The sequence below is a fragment of the Canis lupus genome, chromosome 6 (genome assembly GCF_003254725.2).
Source record: "Canis lupus dingo isolate Sandy chromosome 6, ASM325472v2, whole genome shotgun sequence".
Taxonomy (NCBI): domain Eukaryota; kingdom Metazoa; phylum Chordata; class Mammalia; order Carnivora; family Canidae; genus Canis; species Canis lupus.
In genome coordinates this window covers 73,430,807-73,448,880 of record NC_064248.1, presented here as the reverse complement: position 1 = coordinate 73,448,880, position 18,074 = coordinate 73,430,807, and the positions used below count along the sequence as shown (strand labels likewise).

The window sequence follows — 18,074 nt, the reverse complement described above, 5'->3', positions numbered from 1 at the left end:
AGAGTATGATACAAAACCCACGATGGGAGTTCAAGAAGAAGATTTGTATAAAAATACAAGGATAGATGTTTAACTGGAGGAATCATGGCCAACTTCATAGCAAAAAACCTCATTATATCATTTCTGTCAGATAAATACAATATTGAGAAAAAGGAACTCTAAGTGGAAGAAATGGGCTACGAGTATAAAGTGGGTTTAGGAAAAGACCAATAAAATGCGTTGGCAGAGGGGCTTCCTGGGGGGCTCAGCAGGTGAGCGTCTGCCTTTGGCTCAGGTCGTGACCCTGGGGTCCCGGGATTGAGTCCCACGTCGGGCTCCCTGCAGGGTGTCTGCCTATGTCTCTGCCTCTCTCTCTGTGTCTCTCATGAAAAAATAAACAAAATCTTAAAAAAAATGCTTTGGCAGAGCAAGGGGATGGCTTGGTGAGGTCTTTCCTCACAGGGCTTTCATTTTAATGGGGAGATAGATGACAAACAACTCAAAAGAAATATTTAATTGCAGATGGTGATAAATCTTATGAAGAAAGATAAAATCAGCCAGGCAGAGAAAGATGGAGCAAAAATAAGTAGTGAGGAGGCCATTTTACTCCAGGAGAGTGCTGTCTTAGAGGAGGTAACATTTGAGCACAAACCTAAATAAATTGAGGACACAGGTCATGTACAGTCTCAGGGAAGAACGTTTCTCCAAGAGGAAGAGGAAGTGCAAAGAACTTATTTGGGGAATAAGTTGGAATTGTAGTTGGAAGGCTAATGCAAACGGGCTTAGGAGGAAACTCAAAGATCAGTTTCCATTCTGATATGTTTGCTTTTTAGACGTATGTGAGGCTTTCAGATGCAGATGTTGCGTGAGAAGTTGGGAAATAAGAGTGGAGCTCAGCAAAGAAGTCAGGGCTGGAGATATATGATCTGTATATGATCTGTATCATGTAATGGATAAAGGTAGGAGCTGGGGAGCCAAATATCCAGAATTTGAATCCCTGAACTACTGTGTACTTACTAACTTTGTAAATTTAGCCAGGATACTATACTTCTCGGTTTGTGCTCAGCTTTATCACCTGCAAAGTGACATTAATTTAGCTCTGAGGATTACATTAGTGATAACAGTGCATGTTATTATTATTACTATTGTAGAGAAATGATGATTAAAGTCGTGAGATTAGATGACACCATCTAGAAAGTAAGCATAGAAGGAAAGAGCAAAGAACTCAAGAAAGCTCCTATATGTAAAAATCAGGAAATGATGAATAAGGCAATGAAGGTCAAAAAAAAAAAAAAAAAAGGATTGCTCAATGTCTGCTGTCTTGCCAAAAAAAAAAAAAAAAATGTTTTGAGAAGGAAAGATTGTGTTAGGAGTTTGTTGGACAGTTAGGTAGTCTGGGCCAGGGTCCCCAGCAAGAAAATAGGAAGTCCAAACAGCTAAGATGAAACACTGACATCCTGTTTTGCAGCTTAGACAAGACCCTAGTAGCATTCTGCAAAATGCACTAAAATAAAACAGTTAACCACAAAATATTTGTCACTATTATGAGCAAAGCAAAGTTAAGACATAAGTCCTCAGATGTCAGCCCCAAAAGACCATCAGCATGTAAATATTACCAATAATAAGTAGATAGATGCATGATCAAAGCCCTGATTGGCATGACTCAGCACATCTTGGCTGCTTAAATAGTTCCAGGAAAGAGCTCATAAAACCCCCTAGATTGGAACGCTGAAATGTCAGCCCTCTCCTAGAGAAGGATGGGACCCCGTACTATGGCTCCATACACTTTGCCTTGCTGCCTACCACTCCTTGTCTGGTCCACCTCTTCTTCACTCTTCCAAGCAGCATGACCAAGAACCCAGAAGTAGAAGTTCTGTGATAACTGGGTCATTGAAAATTGCTGAGGATCTGCGTAGCATGAGGGAAAGAGAATTGTCCAAAGGGTTGGTTCAACAGGATAGGCTCATTGGCATCTTGGGCAAATGTGATATCAGTTGAGTTGGGCAGAGGAGGGGTGGTCCAGTGGCTGGTTAAAGGAAGAAGTAGGGCCCAGGTATTCAAGCAGTTGGGGGACTGTAGAGGCTACTGTCGATAATACTGTTCCGTGGGGGAACACGGGGTCTGGAATATAGCTATAAAGTAGCATAGTAGCCAGGGAGTTTGGGTTTTTTTTTTTTTTCCTTTTAAGATGTGAGCATGTCTGTGGACTGATAGAAATGAGACAATAGACAGCAGAAATAAGGTTTCTGAGTTGGCGATAGTAGATGTCATCCAAAGTGCAGTGGAAGGGTTGATCTTAAATAGAAACTTGGATGATTTGTGCAGGGACCATGTAACGATGGCAGGGACATATGAATACAGATGGTTTTTGATAAACTTGATAGTGAGAAGATGCTAATTTTTTTTAAAAAATTGCATGTGTTTTCTTAGTAAAATAAGAAGCAAGGCCAGCAATCGAGATTTGAAGGGGAGAGACTATAAATGTTATAGTTTTTCTGATAAAAGCAAGGCTTACCAAGTCCCCTCACCCCTGAATATATTTCTCATATTTTTTCTACACCACTATAGACTGGGAGAGCAGAAGTTTTAGGAGATGTATTCATGTAGAGTATTAAAGCAAATGTACCTGGACTTTAATGAGAATGTGGAATAAAAGGGTGAGGAGAGGCTAGAGGTATAATTAAGAAATAATTGCCCATCAAATCATTGATGTGGATGCAATTATCGATAGAAAGAGAAATGCAGACTGAATGAAAAAAAATCTTATAAAACCTTGTTGAGGGAACAGAACAGAAAACTTGAAAAAGTGTCCAAGAGGTTAGAAGACCAAGCAAGAGAAAGTAGTAGCAACTGATAAAACAAGACTGAAGTTTCAAATAAGATTTGTCAATGTATCCAGTTTTCAAGGTGGTTAAAATGATAAGGAGTATTAAGAGGACATTTGGTTATTAATGGCTTAAGATAAACTTTTGTCATGAGAAAAGTCATGAAAACTAACAAAAAGAGGTCAAATCATCCGTTCACTTTGTTGGAATTCACAAAACATTCAGTAAAAACACCAGAAGTTCAGAAGCTTCTGCTGGCAAATAAGGGATAAATAGGCACCAAGAAAGAGTAATTAATCAATATGTCTAAGGGGTTCCAAAATTTTCAGCAAAAGGTCATAAAAATGTATATAGCAAAATAAAAAGTAAGTGAATGAACAAAAGCATAAAAGGTTTGGGGTCACCATGTAAATATCACATTCAAATTTGTTCTATAGTAAGATAGGTAGGAAGACAAATTTTATATTATTCTTTTTTTTTTAAACATTTTTAAAATTTTTATTTATTTATGATAGTCACAGAGAGAGAGAGAGAGGCAGAGACACAGGCAGAGGGAGAAGCAGGCTCCATGCACCGGGAGCCCTATGTGGGATTCGATCCCGGGTCTCCAGGATCGCACCCTGGGCCAAAGGCAGGCGCTAACCTGCTGCGCCACCCAGGGATCCCCTTATATTATTCTAAAATAAATTAAAAAAAAAAAAAAACTCCCTATACATCAAAAATACATTCTCTTCTCTATGCCAGGCTCATTACTCTGGAAAGAGTGCATATCTCCACTTTTCCCCTTCGGCGGCCAAAAGGTTCTGTGAACAGTGAAGACTATCAAGTGTCTTGGGTGTTGGTAAGGTTAGAGGATGAAAAAAGGGAGATCCTACACCTTACAAGAACGGAGCTCATTGACATGGGATGATTGTTACTCAGATTTAAAAAGAAAAGCACCTACTATATGTTGGGTTAAACCTGCTTAGGTGGTTCAGGAAAACATAATATCATGAAAACATAAAAAAAAAATAAATCCAGCGAATTGATAAGAAGTGCTGATGTAGGTGGTTCAAACTTATAATTACTTCCTGAAAACCTTCTATGCTAAAAGCTGCATCTTAAAATTAAATTATCCATGGTCAGAGGAAGCAAAAAAGGGTATGTATGATTTTCAGATAGATGTTAAGTGCCTATAAGAAAGCATGATGGCTTAAAAAATTTATCCCAAAGAAAACTGTTAATGGAATGTCATAAGGTGGTTTGAGCTATTATCTTCCATAAAACCCTTAGAGACTTATGGAGCCATTCTGCTGACTCTAAATTTTATGTCCTCAACTAACCCTAGTGCAGATTGTATATGCACAATAGAAAGTCTCTTTTATTAAAATATTCAGAGTGTATACGTGCCTCCCTGGAGTTGTGTCAAGAATTTTTAGGGAGCAGATTTGCAACTTCTAAACAGTTAGTAATATGTAATCACAGCTGGGCTATTTTTGTGTTTGTGTGGGAAAGCAATAAACAGATATATAAATAAATGTAACTCATGCGATATCCAATGTGAATCAAAATATTAAAAAAAATGATTTCAAGGGAAGGAATAAGATTTTGTGATTATAGGACTTTAAATAAAATTCAATCTGTTTTGAGATTTTTAAATTGTCATTTTTATTAGGACCTACTCAGGTTTTGAGAAAAATTTAGCCAGGTATTCTCTACCTTTCAATGTTTTGCTTTCACCTCTAGAACTTGAGCTATTGGGTTCTGGGAGGGTCTGGAGTCAAAGAGAATGGGAAGTTCTTCTCCCATCAACTCCGAACATTATTTCTTCCCTGGAGAGAAAGAGAAAAAAAAAAAAAAAAAAAAAAAAAAGGAAAGAGAAGTAACATTTTTTCAATCCATTCACCTTTACATTATTTTTTGAATCCAAAAAGTCACTAGGCCATTAAAATCTGACTGTAACTGCCCCCCCACAAAGCTCTATTTGCTAAAAATCACATTGGTTCTATGAAAACAAAGGATATTTTATAGGGTTCATTGTACCCACAGTATCGAAGAATGTAACTGTCCATCTCTGCTTTTTATGTTGTTTGGTTTAAATGTCGTTCAGCTTTCCTTAAAATGCTCTGTTCGCCTGTTGTTATTGTTACAGGATTCCTAGTCCTCTAGTGTCCTTGGTTCTGGGTCATGCCTCTGGGGGGCATGGAGGTGGAGACCAGAGGGAGAGCTCTGGGCAGCAAGGCCAAGTGTGTGGAGCCCGAGGGCAAGGCCCCTGAGAGGGAGGGCACTCGAGAGGGCTGCCTTTGGGGTTCCTAAGGTGAGGAGGTTTCGTGAGCTCTTTGGTGGAACGATCTTAAGCAACCAGGCTGTCCTGAGTCGTGCCAATCAGGGCTTTGATCATGCATTTGTCTTATGTGCTGACGGTCTTCTTGGGCTGACATCTGGGGGCTTATGTCTTAACCGCCCCCCTTGCTTGTGGTAGTGACCCATATCTCGTAGAACATTTTGCAGAAAGCCATTTCTGCAAAGGTTGCAAAACCAAAGTAGTAGGATCCTGTCTAAACTCCCAAACAGGATATTAGTGCTGCTTTGCCTCAGTTGTCCTGAATCCACATCTTCTGGTTGGAGACCGTGGCCCTGTCTGCCTAGCTGTCCAACTCCTAACATTATGACACACACACTCCTGTTACTGTCCTTCTCTACCAATTTATTTTTTATTTTTTATTTTTTGCAGATCCTTCCCCTCTGCCCAAACCATAAAATATACTAGATCCCAATTGTTATTTATATGGTGAACTAGAAGTTATATCTCGGAATAGTTAGGAGCTCCCGGTACCAAGGCCCTTGGCAGTTTCATACAGTATCTTGGGACCTGTTTTAAAGTGAATCCTGTGCTTTCCTGGATCCACTGCACTGTCGTCTCCTCTGCTCTGCGGTTCAGCAACTGTAACCAAATATGGGGCCCAGCGTCCAACCTGACTCTTCATCTTCCCCTTTTCCTCTCCCACCCCTGAAATCCAATCTAACTCAAATCGCCTAGATTTCAGAGCAGAGGAGGTATTTCTGCCTGCCTCTCTGCTTACCCACTTAAGATGATTCTATCATTTCTCACTCCTCCCCAAACAGGACGATTTGTAACTCTGACAGGAGCAGAGTCTGAGCCATCGCTCGGGTCCTCTTCACTAGTGGGTGCAGTCCCTAGTGTGCTCAGGAATGGCACCTCGGGCTTCTCGTCCTTTGTATGGACACGATTTGCCCTGCTTTGGGTTCCTAAACCATACAGACGGCGGGAACGTGGTGCAGCAACACAATTTGGGTTTGGATTTAAGGGGATTTAGAACTTGTGTAGGCCATACTTGAATCTCAGTTTTCTTTCTCACTTCCGTGCCTCTCCTTGTGTTCCTTTCTCCCCCTTCAGGACGTGGCACCACCAATAACCCAGCTGTTCTTGTGAATCCTGACCATAATACTTTTGATTTCTGGCTTCCATCTTCTTCCCTCACATTTAATTCAATAATTCATTGAATTATTCAATGTAATTATTCAATTACATTGAATTAATATTATTATTAATTCAATGTAAGATCACACCGTAGACTATCCTCCCTTAATAGATACCAAATCAATTAATTATTTCCTCCTTTGTTTCCACTTATTCTAAGTGGTCATCATCTCTAATCTCTAGGATTGTGATCCTTTCCCAATTCCTTTTGTGCTTCCACACTAGCCCCCACTCCAAGCCACTCTCCTGTAGCATGGGAGTGGGAGTCATTAACAAATGAAATAAAGACACACAACCGGTGAAAGTAGAAAGACAGGAAGTAAGAGTGATAAGGAGACGAGATGAAAAATCAGTATTGCATAGGTCTCCTATTATTTCTGCTTGAAAACTGGCTAATATTTTCCCCCCAAATTATTCTTTTTCCCAAAATCTCTCCATACACAGCAAATAATAATCAGTATGTACTGACATTCTGACATTTCCCTGAAACTGTGAAGGATTTTATTAGACTTTGTTCTTTTTTTAAAAGATTTCATTTATTTGAGAGACAGCAAGAGAGAGAGAGAGAGAGAGAGTACAAGCAGAAGCAGAGGCAGGAGAGGGAGAAGCAGATTCTCTGCTAAACAGGGAGACTGGCTAGGGGTGAGGTGGGGGGCCCCATCCCAGGCACCCAGGATCATGACCTGAGCTGAAGGCAGGCAGACATGTAACCAACTAAGCCACCCAGGTGCCCCATCTTTTTGGACTTTGAAATGATTCCCATCTGGAGTCTTATCTGTTTTGCTAGAAAATCACAGATGTCCAGTTTTCCATTTCACTGTATCTGTTGCATTGCTGTCCTCCACTAAACTGCTGAGCTAACGTCATGAATATTATATTTGGCAACAGCTCAGTTTAAAATTAAATTTTTATTAGGAAGAATAACATCAATTGCTATAACTTATATGCCCCCAAATATATACATATAATGACTCAAATAATGCAAAAGTTTATTCCCAAGGATCATAAAATTAAAAGGAGTTCCTACTAGGTGGGGGAAGTTTTCCTCTAAGGGACTTAAGGACTCAGAATTTTTTCTCCTTATTTCAAGGTTCTTCTATCCTCTGAGTACCTATCATCATCTGCATCTAGGTAGTACAAGGAGAAAGAGATATTAAGAGATATCTGCTTAATAGCTTTGGCCTAGAAAAGATATACATAATTTCCATTCTTAAGCCATTGAAGGAAACTCAGCCACGTGGTTCCATCTAATGCAAGAGTGTCTGGGAATCATACTGCTGCTCTGTGTCCTGAAAAAAAAATAAATAAAGAAATGAGGTTTTTTTTTTTTTTTTTTTTTGCTTGAAAAAGCTAGCCATCACCGGATCAATAACACATAGTGTAACTTTTAGAGTAGTTTTTAAAAGCTAAAAACAGAGTTCTGTAATTTATAATCTAATATGGGATGAGCCAAGAAAGGAAGGAAAATGAAACCTAAAAAGATGGGAAAATAGAAATCACAAAAGAAGATATGTTAAATTTAAATATATTAATAGTTGTATTAAATAGAAATGTGTGAGCTTTTCTAATTAAAGGACAAAGTTTACGAGATTGAATCCAAATACACACACATATACCAATCAGCCTATGAGAAGTTTGTGAGTCACAACTGAAACGAAAGGATGCAGAAAGATTGAAAACAAAACATTATAAAAAGTCATAAAATGGAAATAACAAAAAGACACCCATCAAAGCTACTGTAGTGTTAAGAAGAAAGTATAATATAAAAAAGCATAATTAGATATAAGTAGGAAATTTTATGGGATGAAATGCACAATTGTCTACTTATTAAATTTAAATGTGTAATCAGACAAAAATATCAGAAAAGGGTATATAATATTTGAATGTTATTATATACAAGCTTGTATGTGAAAAATGTACAGGGAATAATGTACTTGAAAATTGAAGAATATACATTTTTAAGTTAATATGGATCATAAAAAATATACTGAAACATAATCTCAAGAAATTCCAAAGGATTTAAATCATAGAATGTTTTCTGACATGATATAGTTTTTACACATGAGTAGAAAAAATATGCTAAGAAAATTCTTACAGGTTTGGACATTTTTTATTTTGAAATAATACTCTAAATAATTCACAGGGCCATGAAAGTAAAAAAAAAATATTTTGAACTTAATTATAATAAAGACTTACTGGATACTGTATTAAGTATATTTAATGTAATTTTTAGCCTTGAATGCATTTATTAGAAAATAAGCCTGAAAATGTAATGAGCTAGATATTTAATTCATGAAATAATAATAATAAAACCCTGGCAACACGAACCTCCAAAAACAATGTGAGTAATATAATACTAACATTAGGAGGGAAATCAATAAAATAGGAAAAGTGCAGTCAAGAGTCTCAACAAGACGATTCAGAAAGATAATGAATTTGTAAACTTGTGACTGAGACCAAGGATAAGAAAGTGAAAGGAACGACTAATCACTATTTGAAATTCCAAGAAAATAGCTTAATACCAACCCCCAGCCCCAAAGTAAGGAGATAGCAGATATAACTTTATGCCAATAAATTAGAAAATGTCTTCCCAGATTTTATTTTAACTTAATTTTTTAATTTATTTTTTCTTTATTGAGAGAGAGAGACAGAGTGGGGCGGGGGCAGAGGAAGAAGGAGAGAGAGAGAGAGAGAGAGAGAGAGAGAGAGAGAATCTTCAGCAGGCTCCAAGCTCAGCAAGAGCCCGAGGCAAGGGCTCAACTCCTTGACTCAGGACCTTGATTTCATAGCCTGAGCTGAAATCAAGAGTCAGATAGATGCTTAACTGACTGAGACAGTTGGGTGCACCCTGTCTTCCCAGATTTTATTGAATTAAATCTACTAACCTGACATAATTGGGAAACATAAATAAACCCATAAGTATTAAAGAAATCAATAATTTAAAATATTTCTAAAAGAAAACACAAGACTTAGATGGCTTCACTGAGGATACCTCAATGAGAACAGTTAATCAGGAATTAATTATCATCTTACACAAATTCCTCCAGAACTATTTGTGAATTAATCTTTGGGATAGTATAACCTTGACACCAAAACCAAAAACTGACAGCTGAATATTTTTAAAAAAGAAAATCTTAGGCCAAAATCTGATGTTAACATAGATTCAAAAACCTTAACAAGTTCGCTCCCTTAACGTAATACTTTACTCAACTCAGTGTCATAAAGATAAATTGTATTGTGACCAAGTTATTTTTATTAAAGATATAAACTGTAGTCTAGCTTTAAAAATCAACGAAGTTCTCCATGTCAACAGATTAAATGAGAAAAACTGCATGATCTCAAAAAAAAAAAATTGTATTTGGTAAAATTCAAAATCCCCTTATAATAAGAAAAAAAATCCTTCTTAACTAGGAATAAAGAATAGATCATATAGGGATGCCTGGGTGGCCCAGCGGTTGAGCGTATGCTTTTGGCCTAGGGTATGATACCGGGATCTGGAATCGAGTCCCACGTTGCGGTCCCTGCATGGAGCCTGCTTCTCCCTCTGCCTGTGTCTCTGTCCCCCACTCTCTCTGTGTCTCTCATGAATCAATACGTAAAATCTTAAAAAAAAAGAATATAATATATATTAGATAATAGAAATAGAAAATTTCTTGGTTTTTATAAAAGATGACTATGGAAAACATCAATAAACATCACACTTAGGGTGGAAATATAGACTTCATAAAGAACATTCTATTACTTCTATTACCTGTCCCATTTAAAAAAAAAAAAAAGGCAAGAGACTGTTATAAGGATAGAATGGGAGCAAAATTGCCATATTTGCAGATAAGATGATTCTAAATATAGAAAATTCTAATTACTGCACAAACTATCCCAACTAATAAGATAGCAACATCCTGGAAACAAATTAATCACAGTTCATTATGCAACCAATCCAAATATTTTTAAAAAATAACGATAGTTTTAAAATAGTAGGTGCCTTGAAATAAATGGAATAAAACCGGTGCAAGACCTTTCTGTGAAAAACAGGCTATAAATCATATTATGCCACACACCTGATTAAAACTCTTCCATAACTTCCTTTACACTTATACAAAATTTAATCTTGATGCCTATCCTAAGTGTTCCTTCATATCTGACCCTTGCCATCTTTCCTATTTCTCGTTCAGTTCTTTCTCTTGATCACTTTACTCTCGCTACACTGATAACTTCGAATTCTCCAATTCTGCCCAGCATGTGCCTTGCCTTCCTTTGGACATCCATGCCTACGCCATTTGCTCTGCCGGAAATGGTGACCCTTTCTGTGGCTGCCTCCTCCTCATCTTGAGGCATCGGTTGAAATGCTCGTTCTTTAAGAATTCTTCCCTGATTTCCCTTTCTGGAACAGGTAACCTGCATTATATTACCTGGTTCTTCTTCTTCCTCATAGAACATAGCACACTGTGGAACTCTATGTTCCTTTACTAATTTATTGTTGGTTGTATCTCCCATTACAACATGGTTTCCACGAAGGGAGGCTCAGTGTTTTATGGACTGCTCTGGTGCCTGAATCCTCTTTACCATTCAAATATTATGTAGAATAAATATGAGAGACTAAAAAGCAGTTTTGTGAGTGCTTTGCAAACACTAGTAATAATAATGTTGTATTTGCCCCTATTTGGACATTTTTTCTTCTGTATAAGTTCTTTTTTTTTTTTTAAGTTTTGATTCATTTATTCATGAGAAACACAGAGAAGAGGCAGAGACACAAGCAGAGGGAGAAGCAAGCTCCATGCAGGGAACCTGATGTGGGAATCGATCCCAGAACTCCAGGATCATGCCCTGAGTCAAAGGTAGATGCTCAACCGCTGAGCCACCCAGGGATCCCTTCTGTATATGTTCTTTAGAAATTCAGGATTTGGTAATTCCGGAGTCGCTGCATAATACCATGAAATTCCTGGAAAACCACACCTACAGCCACCAGTAATTCTAACCAGATACCTACTTTTAAAATGGTTTACCTTTACAGAGTATTCCATATCATCTAGAACTTATTGGTCTTATAACTGGAAATTTGTAACTCCAGACCATCTTCACCCAATTTCCCCACCCCTCACCCCCATCTCTGGCAACCAAGAGTGTCTTTGACTTTGTTTCCTTAGACTCCACATATAAATGAGACCATATAGTATTTGTCTTTCTCTGTCTCAGTTATTTCACTTAGGATATATATGCCCTCAAGGTCCATCATTTTGTTACAAGTAGCAGGATTTTTCCTTTCCTTTTTTTTTTTTTAATGGGTGAATAGTATCTCATTGTGTGTGTATATATTTTCTTTATACATTAATCTGTCAATAAGCAATTAGGTCATTCCCATGGCCTGGCTATTGTAAAGAATGCAGCAATGAACGTGAGGGTACAGACATCTCTCCGGGATACTGATTGCATTTCCTTAAGCTATATTCCCAGACGTGGATTATTGTGGAAACGTAGGTTTAAAGAATGATCTCAAACATATGTTTGCTAGGCAAACTTAGGAGGTATGTTTATTTGGAGTGGCTGAAGGTGTCCAATAGCAATCGTAGAGGATCTCGTGGAGGCACAAAATCTTACCTTCACTCATCTGTGCCAACACTATGTGCAATTCTAAACTAGGTTTAGAAAGATGAATCCAACAGAAACGGCCCAGTGCCACATGGAGTTTACTGAGATGTTTTCAGTTCTCCCAGTGGATTGATGTGCCTGGAGATTGTAGACTTTCCCTAATTTGAGGCTGATGTTATCACCAAATGGCAGTTTCATCACTACACAATCCCCAGCCACCCTCCTGGCCTCAGTCTTTACACCATGACCAGTCATGAGACTATCAGCTGGGTATCAGCTTCATTTCCTATAAACAGTTGAAGATACATTATAGGCAAGGCCCTATTTTTCCATCTATTGCTGATCCTAGAATGATGCCCCAATACCACCCCAGCTGCTTTCCATTGGGCATTTCTAATTCACAGAACCTGCACATCCTTAAGATTATTTTCTGAAGATATTTTTACAACTGAAAGCCTTTCACTATTCTGAAAATGAAACGGAACCTTTATCGAAATAGAAAATTCCTCACTGTATCTTAAGAGTTCAACTAGTCGTAAGTTAATTCAGAAGTCATTTTGACTTTATAAGTTTTTTTTCATTGAAAGATTGTATTTATTCTAAGGAGAATGCCCACACATGTGGGAGAGGGGCGGAGAGAGAGAGAGAGAAGGGGGAGAGAGAATCTCAAGCAGACTCCATGCTGAGCAGGGCTGAAATCATGACCTGAGCGGAAATCAAGTCCGACACTCAACTGACTGAGCCACCCAGGTGCCCCTTGACTTTAAGGATGTAGCAAGTACATTATTTTACAAATGCATATTACATTAATTCTAAATAAAAATGGATTAAAAAGAGGCTTTTATTGAATCCAGCTTTAATTTAGAAATCTCTGCATGTACTCAAATATTATTTCACAAGTGTCTCATGTTAAGTGAATGCCATAATCAAAACAAAGCCTTCAATTGAAACAGTGAAGTGCAATCTGAAGTCCGAAATACTCATTATCAAAAACATCTTTAAAATCATCTAAGGAAAGGAGCTGCAGAACATAATGAACTAAACCTCCAGTTGGATGGATAGTATCCCATGAGCAGGGTAGGAACTTATGTAATTGACATCTTTATTTCTATCTCTGGAAAAATGATTTGGTCATTTAGTCGGTATCATTAAAAAGGAACCCTGTCGATTCTCCTATAGTCAGTAACGGGAACATTTACACATTTCAGCCATGGGAAAGTTTTGGGGCTAAAATTTGCTTGGGACTGTGTCGCACATCACCAAGGACCCCACACAGGAGGAAGGTACTTTACTGGCGTACACTGAGGGACAAATTCTGAGTAGCTCGAGTATGATCTCCGTCCACCATCCAAATTGTTACTAAAATTATTATGGTAAGCATCTGTGTAGGAACCTCACACTAATAAAGGAAATAGAGGGATTTGAATCTGGGATGAAAGATGGAAAAAAACTGTCTTTTCGTTAGCCATCTGAAAAAGCCAGGGCAAATGGAAAGGATGGAGGATGGATGATTTTCCTTAACTATGTGAGAGACTATGGTTTGGTGGTTCGGTGGGAGAAGTTATACTCAACATGAGTAAAAGTATTGAAACAAGCGTAGTGTTTAATAGAAGTGAAGTGCCTGATTTTCCATATTCTCACTGAGAGATTACTGGACTAAATTTCCATGATTTTTTTTCCTAGCTCAGAATACAATTGTTGTTATACAAATTTGCCTGATAAAAAAGAAAAGCGACTAGAAAACACCTGTTTTTTGCTCCAGAGCATAAGAGAACTTAAAGTGTTTACAACTGAATACGCTTCTTCCTTTTCATTTCACAACTAAATAGTAGCATCGATATCTAGTGGCATGTTTTTATCGGGCAAGTTTTTTTTTTTTTTGTAAGAATAAATAGTTAAAATGCTCATTTATAAGGACATTCTCATGTACAAATATATTTGTATCAACGTATATGTCTATCGACTTTGCAAATGCCTACACTCCACCGATGTCTACGGTGTCTTTGTTATCTCTACTACACACATATCTATATGGAATATTAAAGCCATTAGAATTAAATTTACAAACTACTTTCCAGGATATGTTGTTGGTACATAAGCATTTTACAAATGTGCGCTGAACTACCACTGCCCATCCTTTGATGGGAACGAGTCCTTTCCCTCTAAGTAAATGAGCTTCTTTAGGTAAACAATTGTTATTTTCCTATTCATTTAGATTTAGACCGGAAGGGGCTTTACATAAACACATGACTGTTTGCTCCTGAAGATCACTGTCATATTATAATTCCAAAGATGTTTTTTTTTTTTCTCCCTGATGGATTAGTCCAGATGTGTCCCAAACCTGTCACAAAGCAGAAAAAGGTTAAAGATCATACATTTCTGTGTTGGACCCTCTGTCAAGTCATGTTTACTGTCACCGAAAGGTTAGGCTAGAGAAGAAGAGAATAAGGTCGACAAATAGCACAGAATGTGTGTCAGTGAAGTGAAAGAGATGGTGTGTACCTGTTTTCGACAGTGGTGAGCCATCTAGATTTCGCCCTGTCACTTTTAGGTTTTCAAAAGTGCACTGCTTTTAGGTCGGGATCCTGAGCATGCCTTACGGCCCTGGGACCTTAGAAACAAATAATTCATTAATACATCTCCTGCCAGTCCTTTGAAGATGTGGGCCTTTCCCTTGGTTGATACGTGTGCCTCACTTCAGTGGGTGTTGCCACCTCCAAATCTTTTGAGTGAACAGCTATAATTAAGCCAGGCTCTCTAGTCTCTCTCTTAGAAGAAAATGGTAGTAAGGAAAACCAGAGACTGCGAAATTTATTCTATTATGGCTCATATGTAAATGTGTTCCAATATAGAGGATTTTAAATTACAAACCAAACTAAATGTAGGCATTCATCTTTTCATATCTTGGTTAAGAACTTTTGCAAAACAGAAAGGCAAAAATTACCCATGATACGAGAACACGTGGGGGTGTTTTGTGCCCTCCGATCTTAGGGCCAAGAAGGCACAGCTAACCCACTGAGTTTCTGGGAGGGGGGAAAGTGGATTTAATCCTGAATGGCCCCTTTCTTTACCTGTAGGAGAGGAGCGGCACTCTAAAGGAATTTAATTAACTTGCAAAGCTTAAAAATACCACCATGTACTCTGGCAAATATGCTAGTGTATGTGACTCCAACGTCAACTTAATTTCTTATGATATATAACCAGTACTCAAACTACAGTCCCCAGACGAGCACTATCAGCAGCACTTAGGAAATTGTGAGAAATACAAATTCTCAGACCTCACCACAGACTCACTGATCGGAAGGTATAGGGGTGCAACTCCGGAATCTGTCTTGTAACAAGCTCTCCTGGTGACGCTGATGCATGCTGATGCAATCTAACCCTGTCTGGATCCAACTCTAACAAAGTGTTAAGCTATTCTTTAATTTAGAATTTGTCATCTCACGTAAAAATGTATTGAGAATGGATAAGTCGGTGGGATGATAAATACCGCATATGCTTCCACACACAGGTTTATAAAATGAATGATAAAAGATGCACCTACCTCCTGTCTTAGAAACTCATAGTAACCGAGATGTATCGTGGTTTGGAAACAGTTCTGAATCTGGATCATTTCCTATATTGTATTTTTGAGTCCAATTTCTCTGGACTATGGGAAATATGGAACCTCTGGCTCCTATTTCCTACTTGGTAACAAGTATTCACTTACTAACATTTCATGGAAAGATGGGTTCTCCAGTAATACAGTTTTCGACGTGCCAGCTGTGGTTGTGTAATATCGCTGTCCTCTATTTCTCTAACTTAGGTGTTTTACTTTGCTCCTTTTTCTTTCTGTTCCTCCGACTAGATGATATAAAATACGTCTTTAAGTTCACAGATCCTTTCTCCTGCTCGACCAAGTCAAGCTCTTTATTGATGTTTTTGTTTTGCTTTATTTTCAGTTTAGTCGTTATCCTCCTTAGCATTTTAATTCTGTTTGGTACTTTTTAATAGTTTCTAACTCCTCATTGATATTCTCATTTCATTCACGTATGAGTTTCCTGATTTTGTTTAGTCTTCTGTGCTTTCTTTTAGCTTGTTGAGCTTCATTAATATAATTATTGTGAATTCTTTGTCAGGCAGCTTATAGGTCTCCATTTCTTTAGAGTTAATAATGATTGATTTATTTTTTTTCCTTCGCTAGGTTCATATTTCCATGATTCTTCGTGTTTCTTGTAGCTATGTGTTAGTGTCTGTGCATTTGAAGAAGCAGCCACCTCTTCCAGACCTATTAGCCTCACTAGGGATTCTAGAAACCTCTTGATTTTATAAGAACATGCATATTCACACCTGTCCCTTCCTTCTAAGGGATAAGTCAGGAGTATACCTTTTCTCCAAATCCACGGAGCGATGCTTGGTGCTAAGAGCTACCTGGCCCTTTCCCTTGGGAAAAGGGAACTAGAATGTTAGATGTAAGCCCAACCTCTTTCTCTCCCACCTGAAGGAGAAAATTCAGTATTGTGCATCTTCTCTATATCCTAGTGAGCTGAGCCAGCCGCTCAGACCCTTGATAATTATTGATAATCCACAGCCATTCTATATTAGTGCTTCCTCCATTTGACTGTATTACTGGTGTTATGCTGATGTCCAATATGATAGGGAAAAAAATCTTCAAAAACCATTCCTAGACAGGAGTCTTCATATGTTCAGCACATGACACCCCTTTTTTGACTTACTAAATATCTTCAAACATAAGTAGCTGAAGATCTATTTAATCACCTCATGTCGCAATAGAATATGAGCCACTCAATCAATAAATGATTACTCCTTGTGTAGTTCAGACACCATATATCCATTTCGTAGTATGATAGGACTTTAGTTATAGGGCATATTTTAGTTGATTTTCCATTTTTACAGATCAGTGCTTATATATCCCTATCTTCCAAAACTTCCTTCAAGTGGTACTTCATTTATTATCAATATATAAATGTTTAGTTGTTAAATAATGACTGTGTTTATATACTTTTTGGAATCATCATATTCACAGTGAATATATATGTGTTTTTAACATTAAGATGCAATTTACAAATCCTGGAAAAAATTCTCTCTTGAGGATGATGCTAGCATAGCATCATCATCATTTTGTATTAGTTTCTACACTTGCATATATCATATATCTAAAGAAAATAACCATTCACAAAGGAGTAAATCAAGCTGATTCAGCTGTTCAGTTATACCAGAATTAGCATTGAGTTGATTCTACTGGGAAGTTGGAACACTATGGCAAACTATGGCTTCTTCTCCTTTCTCTTCAGACTACAGTAGATGATAAGTTCCACAAAATATTATGACTTTTTTTTTTTTTTTTAATGAGCCTGGGTTTTGTAAACACTCAAGTCTGGAACTAAAACCTAGTTCTGCCATTTATTGGCTAGAGAAACTTCAGAGACTTACTCAGCTTCTATGAATTTCATTTTTCCACTTGTCAAATAGGAAAAATTTCAAGTTTTTGAGAGTTTCATTGAGGTGACCAATGCAATATGAAGACTTATAAACTGCACAGTTTCTCATAATTCCTCCTATTTCATGGATTCCAGCAGAGATGATCCAGGACTTCTGCAGAGTGATGTCTTAGGGGCTATAGTTCTGGAATCAGAATGTCTGCATCTGAATCCCAAGTTCCAGGCCATGTGATTCTGTGCTCCTCTTCTAGGACTGTGTAAGAGTTAAGGGAACATGCAGAGTAAGGTGCTTTAATGCAAAACTGACACATAGAAACAATAATTCCATGTTAGCTATTGTCACCATTGCATTCTTTGCATCTGGGCTGAAATGCTCCACCTATTACATGGCTTGGGGAATAGCTTATAGTTGTCCTGTATTTGGGTGTTTCACTAACAATGTTGATTCTCAAAAGCAATGCATGGTAGGTCATTATTAACAAAGATAGCTATACCTATTAAGAGAATTATTTCCAAATGGAAGCATTATTTAGTGTGTCTTTTAGCCTTTTATTCCCAGAACCCATAGTTTAAAAAGTTATTAAAGTTGGTAGGTATTTGACTGGCTTGAATTAATGAAAAAAAAAAAAACACTTTTTTTTTTCCAACATATTATCCATTGTTATAGGGAGCATGCTTCTCTTTCTTTCCTTCTTTCTTTCCCTGCCTCCTTCCCTCACTCCTTCCTTCCCTCCCTCACTAGTTCCCTTCCTTCTTCACTAC

At 37.7% G+C, this 18,074-nt stretch overlaps 1 long non-coding RNA gene across 3 annotated transcripts; it reads right to left on the bottom strand.

The window, feature by feature from the left end:
• Positions 1–7,177: 7,177 nt before the first annotated feature.
• On the bottom strand, positions 7,178–17,486 carry LOC112641053 (uncharacterized). 3 transcript variants are annotated; one of them, XR_003124446.3, is made up of 3 exons: positions 15,416–17,486; positions 14,374–14,482; positions 7,178–7,574 (listed from the first exon to the last, which is right to left on the bottom strand). It is a non-coding gene; the product is annotated as an uncharacterized LOC112641053 (long non-coding RNA). The 3 variants fall into 3 exon arrangements; XR_003124445.3 differs by lacking the exon at positions 7,178–7,574 and adding an exon at positions 11,150–14,212; XR_007411592.1 differs by lacking the exon at positions 14,374–14,482.
• Between the last annotated feature and the right edge of the window lie 588 nt (positions 17,487–18,074).